Below are 16,675 nucleotides of genomic sequence, written 5' to 3' on the forward strand. Positions count from 1 at the left end.
ATAGATCTTATGAATATTCATGAACCAAGGGTCTAAGCAGCCAAGCTAAGCACAGAATTACAGCAATTATCTGAGTGATTTACACACACTCGCACACACACACACACACACACACACACACACACACACACACACACACACACAAAGCCAGCCCTGAGCAAAATTACTGAGGAAGCTGGGAGTCAGCTGTCCCTCTGTCTGGCACCACCCTGCTTCCTCTCAGGTTGCCCTGCAGGGCCTCCTGCTCTCTGACTGATGGGGAAATCTCTGTATCACCCATCCCCAAAACAGCTCTCTGCACAGCCTCTTCTTCAGTGACTCAGGACTCTTCCCTCAACTTACCTGGCTCTGTTCCCCCAGAGTGTGACCACTTAATAGGCCAGAAAGTCTGACAGGCTGATTCCTGTGAAGGCATATATGCGTCTTGCTTTCTGTTTCAGTATCTCTGTTGGTAGTCTGCCTTATTTAAAGGGTTTTTGTTTTGATTCCTTTAACCCAACTCCAAGAACAGGAGGCTACGCACAGATTTAGTAAATAATTAAGTAGATGTGGAAGGGTGGCGAGAGCTGCATGATAAACCTCAGTGTCACAGAGCCTTGGAGCAGGAAGGAAGTTCATAGGCCATTTAGTTTGCTTCACACACTGATGGTTTCATGCACTAATAGATGACAGAGTAATACGATGTGGGCCGAGAGTTATTCATGAGAGGATTGTTGGCTCTTTATTATGGTTTCGTAGATCTCAGAAAGACAGATGCAATGTTAATTCTTTCATATTTTTAAAGATACTTGGTATCACAAAATAACTATTCCTCTCTTTATGACTTTCTGTACACATCCAGAACATGCTCATCTTACCCATCTCCTTACCCTTTTGCAGAAGGAACACTAGGGAAGATAATGTAGACCAGGCTGGCCTCGAATTCATAGAGATCCCCCTGCCTCTGCCTCCCGAGTGCTGGGATTAAAGGCATGTGCCACATGGATATGCTGGAAAATGCTGAAGTAGCCACCTTAGATCATGAAATAGAAAGCAAGTGTGAATGCTGAAGACCGAGGCTAAACAAAGGAGAGCCCCAGCTGGAAGGTATGAGGTCTTGGTTAAGTTTCTGGAGTAGCTTAAAGGGAAAGCAGTATGCTTTGACTTGCCATCTCGGCAACACAGCCCGACAGGGTAGGGAAGGCATGGTGGCAGTGTCATGAGGGGACTAGTCACATTGCAGCTACAGACAGGAAGTAAAGAGCATATAGGGAATGGGACTGTTCCTCTCCTTACCTCAGCCTTCTTTAGCTAATGTTCTGTGGCTCAGGCATCCCCAGTGTCATGGAGTCTTCATTAAAACTTAGGCTTCTCCTTCTTAGCTGTGCATAATAACTTCTCAGGACATCCTTGCGGGGACTGTAAACCTTCCTTCCTCTTCTAGCCCCAGTGACTCTCTGGAATGTCATCCCAAGCCTCCATGATTTCCTTCTTGCCTCTCTCATGCCTGATAACGCTGCCTAGTTCTGCTGCTGACTCAGTATGTAATTGAGGATCCTTGTAGACAAAGCTCTAGGAACCTTAGTTGAATCTGAAAAAGCTCTTTCCTAGGCAGTGGCTTCTCAGCAAGGAACCATTCCATTTTTAGTTCAAGTGCTTTCCTTTCAAATTAATTTGCATTTTCACCAAAGTTATAGCATCCAGTAGATAGGGGCTCGCCCTCATGGGACCCTTCCCATTGGCCCAGGGCAGAGCGTGAGGTTGAGAGCTTTAATGGGTTGAATCATCTTAACAATTTCAGTTGCTTTCTCATCTGTTCTCTTGCAACTTGAAACTATCTTCTTTCCTCACCAAAACTGTATGTTTTTTCTTATCTTTCTGCTTCACAGTTCTGCTGTTTCTTGCTTAACAGACCAAGGTGAGAACAGTGAGCAGTAACCATTCTGTGGCCTGGACTCTATCTGGGACAGAAACTTTCTCTGCAAAACACATTAGTCCATCACTTTTAAATTCAGCCTCACTAAACTCCTCAGGACATGGAGAGAAAGCAGCATTAATCTTTGCCAGGATGTAGCACTAACAGCTTCTATGTCCAGTTCTGAGTGAAGTCCTCATTTCCCCCAAAACCTCAAGATCTGAGCTTCCACTGTTAGCCTTTATTTCAGCATTCTGGTCTCCCAAACACTAACCTGAATGTTCCATTATTCTCTGCATACAGCACTCTCTGACTCTTCTAGCGCAAACTTCAGAATCTTCTATAGATGATTAATGCTATTACCCTAGATGAGAAAGCAGAGGCCAAGCTTGTCATAGAGATCAGGCTGTTTGCCCAAGGACAGCCACCTGCTGGGAACATTAAGTGGCCTCTGTAGCAAAACAAAAACAAATAATAAATGCATGCAAACATTCAAACTCACAATGTAGATGTGCAAGGGCATTTGCAATAAAAATAGTCGTTTGGCTCATTGATAGTGTTTTATTTTTAATGCACATGGAGAAAAATTGGGGGTTTTTTTATTAGTCAAATGAGAACAAAAGGACTTGGTTGAGTAATTAACAAAGAAAAATATAAATAAATATCTAACAAATCCACGGTAATTTATAAATGCACAAAATCAATTTGTTTGCTATTTTACATTGTCAAATAAATCAGATTTCATGGAAATTTCTACACTGTACAGAACTGTACTCCAAGCCAAACTTCCATCATCTTCACAAGTCCAGATGTTCCCGCTTGTAAAAGATCATCACAGCTGGCCATGTTGACTGTTGACATAGCAGGAAAGGTGGAGAGCACCATGGGATTCTCCCAGTTTCTAGCAACCCTCCCCATGTAATTCTATGCAATTCTGCCCCAACAGCACATGGCCTCAGGGTCTCCAGAAGGAGCTACAGTATACAGGCTGGAGAGCACTTGAGGGAGGGCCTATATCTATGAGACTGTGGGGAAGCCATCATCCATGCCAGCACAGTTGACATGTGGTATCCCACGTTCCTTCCAGCAACCCTTCACCCATGCTGTGTAAGTAATTCCACTAAACTCACTAGCTCTCCAGGGGGACCTTGGGTGGCATCAAACTGTAGTTTATTTGTGGGACCTTAAAAGGATGGGATAGACTTTGCTCAGGTCTGTAGTGGGTAGCCGTTTCAGCTTTGACCTGGAAATACCACCCCCTTTGAGGCTTCAGTAACTGTTACACCTACAAGGCAGAGCCGAGAGAGGACCCTGAAGACCCAAGATCCAAATGGAGGAGCTCTCTTGGCTCCGCCTTGTAAGTGTGACAGTTACTGAAGGTCTCCCTTCCCCAAGAGAAAATTCTCACAACCATCACAAAAAAATATGGTTGAGGAATGTGTGATTCGTAGTTGAGGTTGCAGTGATGAGCTGCAAACACAGAGTATCATTTGTTTTGCTTTATTAATAAAATGAGGAGCTGAGATACCATACCCATTCAGTTGGATATCAAGTGTTTTGAAACATCATGGAGGGAAAAAATGACATAAATGAATAGTTTCCAAATATTATGTCAGAGGATCACTACTTTGGAGCCAACCAGAGGCTTCAGGTTTTTACAAATGTTATTCTGGGAGTTTTTAAATCTATATTATTTGTGGTTTTCCATGTTGGTCACAATGCTGCATCATGAATTAATGGACAGAAAGGTAGTGTTTATCATCCTCAGTTGTGTTTCCAGAACCCAGAGAAAGGAGAGCATTGGAGCTTTTGCAGTAGCACGGTATCTCCGTGTCTCTTCCACATATCTCTGAGATCTCTCCCCTATAAAATGCTCCTCTCAAGTTAATTCCATATATAGTACTCAGATTCTGTGTACCCTCTGTGCTTCTTCTTACCATTTAATATTTCTTTCTTTCTCCCTTTGTGTTATTTATACACGGAGGCCCACCCAGAGGGATGAGACCAGCATTCCCTGCAGGTGGCATGCACCCTGAATCCAGCTAGCCTTGCCCAGAGGACCAGAGCACACTGCATGATGGACACAGCTCTGTCTTGGTGTGCTGAACAGAGAAGTACAATGGAGAGCATCCTTCAGGGCTCTCAGATAGAACAGAGGCTTGTCCCTTGCACTGTGTTGGTTTACCTCAATCAATTATTTCTATATTTTACAAAATATATTGTCTATATTTTACAAAAACATCTGTCCACATAAATTGGAAATAAAAATGTGAAACAAACAACAATAACACAAACAACATCTTGGTGCCTCACCAAAGATGCTCGAATGCTCTAGGCACTGCTGTGGCCATGGTCTCCATTCCATACGGTCCTAGTCCAACCGTCTGATGATTCCAGGCACCAAGGATGCCACAGGAATGGAGGAGATTGGAAGGACAAATATTTTTCTTCTGATGCTGTCTGTGCTCAGAGATCTCCCCCAAGAACAAAAGAGCTCATCAGACACACCAGTGGGAGGTTCTATTTCCTGGCTTTTCCACCTGGTCTTTCTAACCCTCGGCCATTGCTATAAAATAGTACAGTGCCATGCAGACCCAGATGTGAATGGAGATCGGCTTTCCTTCTGCTGTGCCCCCATCCTCCCTCCTGAGAAGTGGTACCAGATGCCATTTGGGGGTGATGTATGGATGATGCCGTGTTGGTATAGCAGGATACTGCCTGACCATAAAGGCCCAGGCAGAACCTACAGCTTTGTGAAGGAGATTCTTGGTTTCATGAAGTCAAACAAAACCCCACACTCCCTAAACCATCCCTTTGCTTATATAAAGCTTCATAGCTCAGCACACTTAAAATTACCATTGTGTCACTGAATGAAAAGATTGGTGTGGATCTCATCTACACGAAGCCAAACTTCATTACTGATAGAAAGAACTTCCCCAGGTCCTGAGGATGGAGTAATCCTACCATTTTGTCACGGTAATTGGTGTGAGATAATTTCATTTGCTTCTTGCAGAATTTGGAGGCATCACAGCTCCTTCTCACTTGCTTTTGTAAATCAAGAGTTATAATGCTTTCCACATCCCTCTTTCATGCTATCATTTAAAACAGATTATGGCTTTTTTCTGTAACCCTGGAAAAGTAGCAAATATATACATCAGAGCCACTGGTGACCAGCATGATTCCAAGTAATACAAAGAAAATTGTGCTCACAAAGGGCTCCCTGGAACAGTTTCCCCCATTCACAGAAGATGAAGTTAATGAGTCCAAGGTCAGAGGTCAATCACTGTATGAACCACTTAAGCCCAAACTGGAGCAGAGCCTTGTCCCCAGCAGAAAGCTGCACCCTGTCACAGTCATCCTGTAAATGTCAGACAAGGGCCACAAATGGAACCAATGTAATTCTGGATAACTTCACAGTTTCCAATCATCTACAAAGGGCTGTAAAGTCATCACATGCAGCCACACTCCTCACCATTATTAGATGCTTACATTCAGGAAATATGTTTGTCCATGTTCTTTCTCTTTCAAAACTTGTTTATCACAACAGGATTTGAGGGAGGTTTGAGTTAGTGCTGGTAATTTTAGCCATGAAGAAATGGATACAAAAATAGTGTTCCCCCAATGCTAAGTGTCAGATGGAGGAGTCCAGCCTAATGCTGATGACAAGCCAAGGGGAAGGCGACAGGATCTTTATGCATGAATGATGAGGTTTTTACCTCTGTGTACAGTTTATATTTTCAGTGATCACAGAAATTAAGACAAGACTAAGTGGAAAATGTCCTTCTGACACCAGAGAAATGGTCAGAGGCAGATATGACAGGGAGGGTGAAACTGTGTAGTGGGGGAAAGTGAGCCGGCTGCTCCATTACAATATGACCAGTGTTGGCTGCTACTGCTTTGTCCAGCATCGCAGGTGAGCCACAGTGCCCAGGAGGGAGGATGTAACCAGGTAACCAGACCTGAATTCTAATGTCAGATAGGAGCACACAAGCATCACTTGCACAAAGAACTGGGAATGAGAGAGTCAGCTGTAATAGGAGTTGTCTGGAAGCCAACTGAAGCAAAGACTGGAGTAAATATTTTTTTTTTCTCTTTCTTTTCTTCTTTCTTTCTTTCTTTTTTTCTTCTTCCTTCCTTCCTTATATTTTTTTTTTAGGGATTGACATACCTTATTAAAAGGTGGGAGTAGGCTGGGAAGGAGGACTGAGCAATGAAGAGAATTCATTGTGGGTCAGCACGCCCTACAAGAAAATTTAGAGAGTGCTCCCCTAACCAAGATTTCCATGGCAATGAAAAGCCCATGCCTTAACGTCCAACATGAGACCTCCATTAAAAAGTGCATAAACACAGACAAGGAGACCTTGAAGAGCGGAGCCCTGACAAGCAGAGAGGAGATGCTATCTGTAGACCCACTCAATGCACGCATGGAGTCAGCCCTTCCTTGGGGTGAGGGCTGGTATGGTAGCTCTCATGTCTTACCAGTCTCTGCCAGCCAGTGATGGAAACAGAGACAATATTAGGATTCAGAGAGGTACAGAACATCTTCCTAGTAGTGGGGATGTTCACTAAAATCCAGACATGGACATCCAAAGGAATCTAAGATTTGGTCATCTTGGACAGAAGCCTCTAGTCCAGTGGTTTTCAATCTGTGGGTTGAAATCCCTTTGGGGGTAACATATCAGATATCCTGAATATCAGATATTTCCATGAAGATTCATAACAGTAGTAAAAATTACAGTTTGAAGTAGCAACAAAAATAATTTTAGGCTTGGGGGTCACTACTACATGAGGAACTGTATTAAAAGGTCACAACCTTAGGAAGTTTGAGAACTACTGGTCTAGTCTGCTCCACATCAGTGGTTGACATGCTTCATGCAATCACAGACAATCATGATGCTGATAATTCATGTGAGGCTGGGATCAAAGAGATATCCTTAGACCACACTATCCCCAGCCTCAAGAATTCCTTTTCTACTGTAGTTTCACTGCTGTTGACTGGGAAGAGTCTCCTTTCCTGCCCATGACAACTCATACCACATGTGTTTACCTCAACAAGCGGAGGCAACACCATTAAGAAAGATAAGAGCTAAAATTGTCAATGTCTCATTCAGTCTTTGTGGTTTACTTTTCTGCTGATATTTCTTACTATTTTATGACCTATTTCAGATCATTTGCCCATGAACTCCACAGGGTTTCCAGATGGATCTGGACTTTGCCATGTATTTGAGCAACACAGATATTTCTTGAATCTTCCCTGCTGACAGCAACAGTGCATAAACCATGGACCAACAGTATGTAAAAATGTAATATAAAATATTCTAAGACAACAGAAGGAAAATGTGTGATACTACTGGTGCTGTAAAGGACAACAAATAAAATTAATGAGGATTTTGCTCTAGATCAATGGTTCTCAACCTATGGGTCACAACCCCTTTGGGAGCTGAATGACCTTTCCACAGGGGTCACATATCAGATTCTTGCATATCAGATGTTTATATTACAATTCACAAAAGTAGCAAAATTACAGTTATTAAGTAGCAACAAAAATAATTTTGTGGTTGGGGGTCACCTCAACATGAGGAACAGTGTAGTAGGACAGGCCCATAGGATTGAGGAAATTGGCTCAAACCAGTTGTCAAGGCATGCACATAATGTACTTCCTAATGAGCCAATGTGGAGTCTGCCTGAGGGCCTAGCAGGCACTGTAAGAGTTTCTGATCATGCCCAACCAATGAGGGACGACCACACAATGCCACCAGATTGGGACACAGACTGGGTGCCGAGAGGAGGGTATATAAGGCCTTCCCCAATACTGAAATAATGAGTCTGCTGTTTGCCTTCAACTGATCGCAGTGTCTGTGCCATTGATGCTGCACCTTCTCACCTCCTCCCCCGAGGGAGCCATTAGGATCCAGCAATAAAACTGTATTGAAGGGTTGCAGCATTAGGAAGGTTGAGAATCACTGCTCTAGATAGAAATAAGAGAATTCCTGGCTCCCTCCTCTACTACTAAGATTCAAAGCACTCTGACCATTTGGATATACCGTCTGCCAGCTCATGTCATAAAATAAAAATAAAATAAGATAATAATAGAACACCTAGCTGTCAAGGCTCATACAGGGCATTCTCCTTATTGGCAAACAAATGACCTGCTTTAGATTGTACCTGGCAACAGACAATAGGTGCTGTGTTCCATATTTTTGCCTTAGCCATGACATTCCACTCTGTGAAATCAACAGTATGTTCCTTCATGGACTGATCATTTCCATTTGGTACAAGGTGGGCTTTTGCCAGTTTGCATGCGGGAGTGGGCTTTGCTGTTGAACACCCATGTCTGGGGAAGCTTCTACAGGTTGGAGCCAGGCTAGCAGGCTCTTCATTCGTGTGTGTGTGTGTGTGTGTGTGTGTGTGTGTGTGTGTGTATGTTTACATGGTATTTGGGTATTTGTGCACATGTTGGAGGATAGAGTTCAAGCTCAGGTTTTATTCTTCTGTTAGCATGCACCTTGTCTTTGGAAATAGGGTCTTTCATTGACCTGGAGGTCCCCAAGGGAGTTAGACCAACTGGAAGGTGGAGATGGTCAAGAAGTGCCATCCCTAAAAGAGGAGCTCCTCCTTCTATACCTGGACTTTTGCTGGCTTGATCTTGTGCATGCTGTCACAGCTAATAGAAGTTCATATGTGCAATTGCCATGTTATGTCCAGAAGATATTGTTTCTCTGTAGTCATTTACTGCCTCTGGCTTTTAAAATTATGACCCCCTCCCTCATGCAATGATTACTGTGTCTTGGGAGGAGGGAAGGCGATATCTATATCCATGTCACATTTGGGGCATGGGGACTCTCCTAGTCTCTGCACTGTGACCAGTTGGGGATTTGCAAAGAGAAGCTTCTCTGATGAGGGGTGAAAGACACAGTTAATCTATGATTATAGCACCAGTCATTAGGAGTCAGTTTAATGCTATGAATACTTAGCAGAATAGTAGTAGCAGGTTTTCCCCTAGGGGTTGTGACCTACCTTGCTTCAGATTTTTGGCCTCTGTTAACAGCGTCAAGTGTGAGTTCTATCTTATGAACAGGCTTTAAAGCCAAGCAGAAAGTGGTTGGTTTCTCCAATAACATGCATGCCTCTACTGCATGAATGGCCACGTCTTGCCAGGATATCATTATTGTAGCTCACAGCTTTCCCAACAAGGTAAGACTGATGATTACTCGAGTATGTGACTAATTGATCTTTTAAGTGCAAGGACCCCCAACAGTGCTTATTTCTTAAATTCAATACCCATAATACAGCCTCTGAGCATGATGTTTTGCAGCTCTCTTAGAGACAGATCATGGCATGTGACATGCCTGCTTGAATGTGAAAAAATGCCCAATATCTGCAGCTGACCAGCCATTGTGCCAGTGAGCTACAGTAGAAGAGCATTCTCCATAGGATACTCACTCTGTTCAAAACCTGCCTTTTCTTCAAAACACTTGTTGATTTTCTTTTGCATAAGTCATTTTGTTAGTCTTCTGGTTATCTTAACAAGAATATTAGTAATTTTAGACTGATGCAACTATTTCAGGAAAGTTCATGATCCCAACTTTTCTAAGACAGCAATCAGGGTTGAAATTTGTTAGAAAGGAGAGAAGAGAAAAGGAGAATAGAGAGGGAGAGAGAAAAGGAAGAGGAGAAGAGGAGATAAGGGAGAGGAGAAGAGGGGGGGAAGAGAAAAAAATGAGAGGAACGGGAAGGGGAAGAGGAAAGAGGAGGGGGAGGAAAAGGGAGGGGAGAGAAGAGGGTAATGGAAGGGAAAGAAGAGAAGGAGAAATGAGAAAGGAAAAAGATCTAAACAGAGAATTCCCAGCAGAAGAATCTTAAATGGCTGAAATACACTTAAAAAATTGCTCAACGTCCTTAATCATTAGGGAAATACAAATCAAAAGACTCTGAGATACCATCTTACACCTGTCAGAATGGCTAAGATCAAAAACACTGATGACAACTTACGTTGGAGAGAGCATGGAGTAAGAGGAACACTCTTCCACTGCTGGTGGGAGTGCCAACTTGTACAACCACTTTGGAAATCAATATAATGGTGTATCAGAAAAATGGGAATCAGTCTACCTTATGATCCAGCTATACCAATCTTGGACATATACCCAAAGGAGGCAAAATATACTACAAAGACACTTGGTCAAGTATGTTCATAGCAGTATTATTCATAATAGCCAGAACCTTGAAACAACCTATATGCCCCTCAACCAAAGAATGAAGAAGAAACATGTGGTATATTTATACAATAGAGTACTACTCAGCTGTAAAAAAAAAAAAAAAAAAAAAAAAAGACCTCATGAAATTTGCAGGCAAATGGATGGAACCAGAAAAAAAAAATCATTCTGGGCAAGGTAAACCAGACCCAGAAAGACAAGCATGGGATGTACTCACTCATAAGTGGATGTTAGGAGTAAAGTACAGGATAATCAACCTACAATCTATAGCCCTAGAGATGCTAGAGAACAAAGAGGGCCTGAAGAGGGAAGCATGGATTTTCCTAGGAAGGGGAAATAGAAGAGATTTCCTGGATAAATTGGGGGTGGGGTGAAGGGGATGAAGGTATGGAAACTTGAGGGAGGGGGTTGGGTGGGCTGAGTGTAGGAGGTGGGTTGGGGGCAGGATGGTGGGGGAGAGTAAGGAAAGAGACATCTTGATGGGGGCGCACTTTGGGATTAGAGAGAAACCTGGTGCCAAGGAAACTCCCAGGAATTCACAAGGAATGACTCCAGCTAAGAGTCCTAGCAGAAGTGGAGAGGGTGCCTGAACTGGCCATCTTCTGTAATCAGATTGGTAATTACCCTAATTGTCACCAGAGAGCCAGTAACAGAAGGAAGCAGATGCAGAGATCCACAACCAAGCACTGGGCCGAGCCCTGGGAGTCCTCCTGAAGAAAGGGAGGAGGGATTATACCAGCCAGGGGGTCAAAAACATGACGGGGGCGGGAACCCACAGAGATAGCTGACTTGAGCTTGTGGGAGCTCATGGAGCCTGCATGGGATTGACCTAGGCCCTCTGCATGTGTGTGACAGTTGTGTAGCTTGGTCTGTTTGTAAGGCTTCTAGCAGTGAGATCAGGACCTGTCCCTGGTGCTTATCTAGCTTTTGAGAACCTGTTTCCCATGCTGGATTACCTCTCCCAGCCTTGATACAGCATGAGGAGCTGGACCTGCCTCACCTTGATGTGCCATGCTTTGTTCCAGCCCATGGGAGGCCTACTGCCCCTTTCTGAATGGAGACAGAGGAGGAGGAGGAGTGAATGGGGAGGGGAGTAGATGGGAGTAGGGAGGAGAGAATGGGAGGAAAGAAGGGAGGGGAAACTGAGGTTGGTATGTAAATTAAATGAAAAACGTTAATTAAAAAAAAAAAAAGAAGAAAAACCCATGGAACTTCATTGATGTTAAAAAATTACAGAGGTCTATCCACCTTCTGTTCTCTTTGCATTTGTTTTGAATATGTTTTATTCTGTTATTTTCTGAAGCATAAAAGATGCTATAGTCCAAAGTTGTGCTCTTTCCCAAACTCAGCAAAGCTCCAGCATGGTGATGTTTTCAGATGGAGTCTACACACCCCTTAGCTTTCCCATATTTCTCATTGAGGATCTGGCATACTTGTGCCTGACTGTATTTCACTGCATTCTTTCATCACCTGTCCTTAATGAAAAAGAGACTGAAGTGAGTGAGTGGCAAGATGCATCAAATTATTCTCTAGAGCTCCGGCGGCCATTTCGTGCTTCCTAGATGGGATATAAATGCTGGGACATTTGTATACAAATTGAGCAAACATGCAAATCGGTAATCTGGGACTAAAAAAACACAGAAACGATCTTGGAAAATGCATTTAAGAAAAAAAATTACAGTATCATGTTGGTAGACATAAAAGAACTTTGATGAAAGCAGCTGTTAAATTGTTAATTTAACATAAAGATGGAGCTGATGATTCAGAAATGATCAAGTGGGTTGCAGATATTCTGTGCTCTGAATAGCATAGGCTGCGAGGCACTCAGCCCCATCCATGGTTGTAATTGGGGCTTGCATTCTATCTGCATTAGCAGAACCGTTAATAAATCACACAAGCAAGAAATGAGGAATTGAAGCTCTCCAGGTGTTGGATAATGCCTCAAATATCCTCACCACATGTTCCATAGAAGTCAAGCGAGTTCATAGGCATGGCTTGGTGATCACTCACAGCACAGCTCTGGCTGCAGCCTCGTTAATTCTATAGGACAAATTCAGTTACAGGCTGAGATCATTATGTGGCTGTTTCTGCCTGAACCTTGGGACTCATAGATTCTTCTATTAGGGATCTTTGTTCATCAGTCAACTTGGTTCTTTTCTTGAATCTGTTCCTCTCTTCCCCCCTCCACCCCCTTGCCTACCACATGTGCATGTAGAAAAAGGATTTTAGTGAACAGAACAGTGAACAGGGTACTCAGTGGAGGCATGCTTGCATGTTTGAAGGTAGAGTTATCCCAAAGATTATTCTTGGTGTTGCAATTAAAAGAAGGTAATCTGGGCCATAATTAGGACATAAACTTAAACTTTGGTATTTAATAGTAATTGATTTGGTGCCAGAAATGAAAGGACTTCTCAGAACAAATACTATTCTTAGAGTTATATTTACCTCCATTGCTGTGAAACAGGCTTTTGTGGCCTCAGACTCAGAGAGTGAAAATTTTACAGACTACACCACCATGCCTGGCCAGCACCTGTCTTAAAAGTCAGGTATGTGGAGTGGGGAAGACATTTCAGTCTGTAAAATGCTTCCAGGCATATGTGAGGTGATGAGCTTGAACCCCAGACCTCAGATAAGAAAGCTAAGCACAGTGGTATATGATCATAGTCCCAGTGCTGGGAATCTCCCAAAGCAAGAATCAAAACAGGCTGGATGGTGGTGGTGCACAACTTTAATCCCAGCACTCGGAAGGCAGAACCAGGCGAATCTCTGTGAGTTTGAGGCCAGCCTGGGCTACAGAGTGAGTTCCAGGAAAGGCACAAAGCTACACAGAGAAACCCTGTCTCAAAAAAAAAAAAAAAAAAAAAAAAAAAAAGAAGAAGCAAAACAGTTAAATCATACTGGGAAGCATCTAGTTGATACATAATTGCCCTCACAATGTACGATGCATTCAAGAATTACACACAGCCCAATAGCAAAGAGTTAGTGTCTTTGGCAAATAAATCATTATGGTTTAAGATGGTGATGTGGTGGTGTGGCTGAGAGGGCAGCCAAGTGTTCGCTGGTCACATCGCCAGCATTAGCACAGCCGAACTGGGTGATAATAACAATAGTCCTCTTTGCTTCAGCTAAACAGTTCACCTAGGAGTCCTATTTTGAATTCTACTTGCTGAGCTATGTTTAACAGATCCATGAGACAGTGTTCAGCAAATAAGATCCAGGAATATAAAGACAAGAGATGAATCTTAGGGAAAGGTAGGGGAGGGGATGGAAAAACAGTTCAAGGGCTCATAAGTGAGAAAACCCGAGTCTGACCCCAGGGCCCGCCTGCAAAAGCTGGGGGTCATGGTGAACACTTATAACCTGGGCACTGGGGGAAGCAGAGACAGATGTATTTTAGGAGCTCACAGCGAACCAGCCTAGGGCAGCCAGGGAGCCCCAAGTCAGACAGAAGTTCCGTCTCAAAGTCCAAGGTAATCATGCAGAATGACACTAGAGGTTGACTTCTGGCATCATACAGATGTTCACACACTTACATATATGTACACATGCAGCCTATATATATACAAACACATGCACTCAGAAACATAGTAATGCTTTCTTCAAACACTAGCATGGGAAACTGGTTAGCAAGACTCTAAAGGGCTTTGTGGAATAAACATTACAGAAAATACTAAAGTGAGTAGAGATGATTCTGATAGGGAGAGCATTTCTGATATTCAGAAATCGTTAAGGTAAGACAGCATCATGGCATGTGAGACAGGAACTCCATGACGATCATTGTATTCCACACACACACACCAAAAGTAAATAAATAAAAATAAATAAAATTACCAGACACATAAATTATTTCACAGGCAAATTTAGGTACTTGTTGGGCTCCACGTGGTCTGTAAGGTATTGCTCTTGTCCTTAGCAGCTTCACAGCTGTGTGGTCGAAATGGGGACTGTGCTCACACTGTACCACAGAACATTCGGTGATGGAAACATGAGGAAGGCAGGGCTGAAGCCATGGGAGCCAGAGCCTCCCCTCTGTTTGCTGCGGTGGCTCATTCTCCCCAGTCTGCCGCCCCCCAAACGACTCTGAAGTTTAGGTACGAATAAAACACTGTATTTTGGGTGGAAGGAGATAAATGCCGAAGTCATATTCAAGAATAAGATTCAGCAATTAAGAGGAACAGAAGAAGAAGGAGAAGTATTTTTCATCCACATTGTTCCTGCTGCATTTTTGGAGCCTGCCTTTTCAAAGGATGTAATTAGGGGTAATGAGGTGCAAAATTTCATGTACAAAAGATGATCTTGTTAAGGGCAGTCTAGGCAGACGGTGCACTAAAAATGGATTGTAATTTGCCATGCACTCCATGTCGGTACCACACACCCCCAGCTTTTCTCCGTGATCAACTCCAGGACAGCATTAAGAAAATCAGAAATTTCAGAGCCTCCTCTGCGAACAGTTATTTAATTCCTCCTTCTCTCAGTCTCGAAAGCAGCCAGGTTTTCTCACAACCTGCCATCATAGAAGGACTTCTATCCTATGCTAGCTGTTCACCCACATTTAATGGCTCAGACAGAGGCTGCACATCCCCAGACAGAACTGACTCGGTGGGACCCACATCTCCTTATCAATATGTGAATGCCAAGAGCGTGGGCAGACACCCAGGGCAGTATGGTCCCTGGATCCTGCCCTTTCAACATGTATTTCTGACCTCTAATCTATCAGCTCTTGGCTAATAGAAAACTAAATGATCTAGCATGTAAATTCAAAATTCCCAGTGTCTGTTTTCACCCATAACAGGGGAGTAGGAAACACACTGTATATCATTGGAATCTGGAAAGTGACTTGTGTGTGTGTGAAGGTGAGGATCACCATGCACAAGTGAAATTCAGGACAACTTGTGGGAGGTGACTATCTCCCTTCCCCATGGGATCAAACTCAGGTTTTCAGAACTAGAGCAAATGCCTTGACCGCTGGGCTGTCTCACCAGCCTGAGTATTTAAATTTTTAAGGAAAAGGGACCCTCCAGCAACAATATTCTTCCACCATAGGCTGCCTCATAGTAGTTCAGGTTATGCATTTGCAAAACCTGTTGTTTGCTCAGACATAAGCCCGTCACTATTGAAACCTTCCATGAAGACTGTGCCATTCAGCCTCTATGACTCAATGTTACGGAGATGACAAGTCTAACCAGACTCAGTTCAGGGTTAATCAAGCTGTAGGGCTGGTAAGCAGTGACCGGTCACCACAAGTGCAAACTGATTTTTATTACACAACTACGTTCATACAAGAACGTAAGCTGAAACCCAAGAAAACCCTTTCGCATCAGAAGTGTCTCCTCAATGCCCTGTAAACTGCATACTGAAATGCCTGGAGAAGAAATCAAGGTGATAAAAAACAAGACTGTGAAGAACACTGTGCAACATTTGTCATTTCGACTTTGTTCTAAAAGATACAAGGGGGGGGGGGCTAAGTACCACATCACTGAACAGCCTTAGGTGAACAGCAACAGCTTCATGGAATGTATGGAATAGGCACACTCATCTTCTATTCATAAATGCTCCTCACTTCCCAGTCATATCTCTCTAGACATTTTCTGGGGTCTTTCTCTCCTCATTGCCTTGGAGGTGGCTTCAGGAGGCTCAGGGTACCGCTTGTGTATGTTCAAGGCCAGCACAGAAAGATCCTTCCTACTTCCTCTGAGGTCCTTCCCTCCACCTGGCTTGGCTGATCTCCCCTTCCTGGGAAGAGGTATTTCCAGGGAACATCTTCTATGTGTGAAGAACCACAGTGAGATTCCCTGGCCACTCAGTCTGAAATCTTGTCACTAAGGCATGGGGGAAGTAACTGTGCAGGAGAAACCAAGGAAGGAAAAAGGACTTCCATCATGTCATTCCAGAGCTGGGCAGGTCACAGCCTATGATTTATGGCGATGCTGCTCGCTGCTCCCTTCCGCACTGCGGCAATTGTTACTTTTCAATCAACGAGAGAGCTGGAGGAGAGGGTCAGGGCTGAACATGGAGTCAGCGCCTCAGGCCTGGGAAGTCAAGACAGGGAGGCTGGTGCTGACTGCCAGCCTACTGTTGACTTCTCAGTGTCTGTGGAGCCAGCTGTGGTGACTGCTGAGGATCTGCAGGGACTTTAGGAGACAGGAAATGACGTCGCAGCAGGAGGGACGTGCACCAGAAGTGAGAGCCATTGAGACAAGCAGGCACGCCCCCTTTAATTCACTCCTTTGTGAGTTTGGCAAAATGGGTACCAAATATGACATTGGACTGTGTGACAAGTCACATTCTCTGAGGTTCAATCCCCCCAAGATGGGAGACCTATACAGTAGAATTTTCTTCCAAGGAACAAACAACAACAACAAAAAAAGTGGACATCAATTTGGAAGGGGGGCATTATGCTGGGGTGAGAGAAGTTGGGGCAATGAGTAGGGAGCAAATATGTAAATATTCAAATATACTTTATGCATGTATGAAATTCTCAAACACTGAATACAGATATTATATTTTAAAAGATGATGATCTTAACAGTTTTGCCATGGGCTGACCATCTGTGACCCTCAATAAGATG

This window comes from Peromyscus leucopus, chromosome 22, assembly GCF_004664715.2.
Source record: "Peromyscus leucopus breed LL Stock chromosome 22, UCI_PerLeu_2.1, whole genome shotgun sequence".
Taxonomy (NCBI): domain Eukaryota; kingdom Metazoa; phylum Chordata; class Mammalia; order Rodentia; family Cricetidae; genus Peromyscus; species Peromyscus leucopus.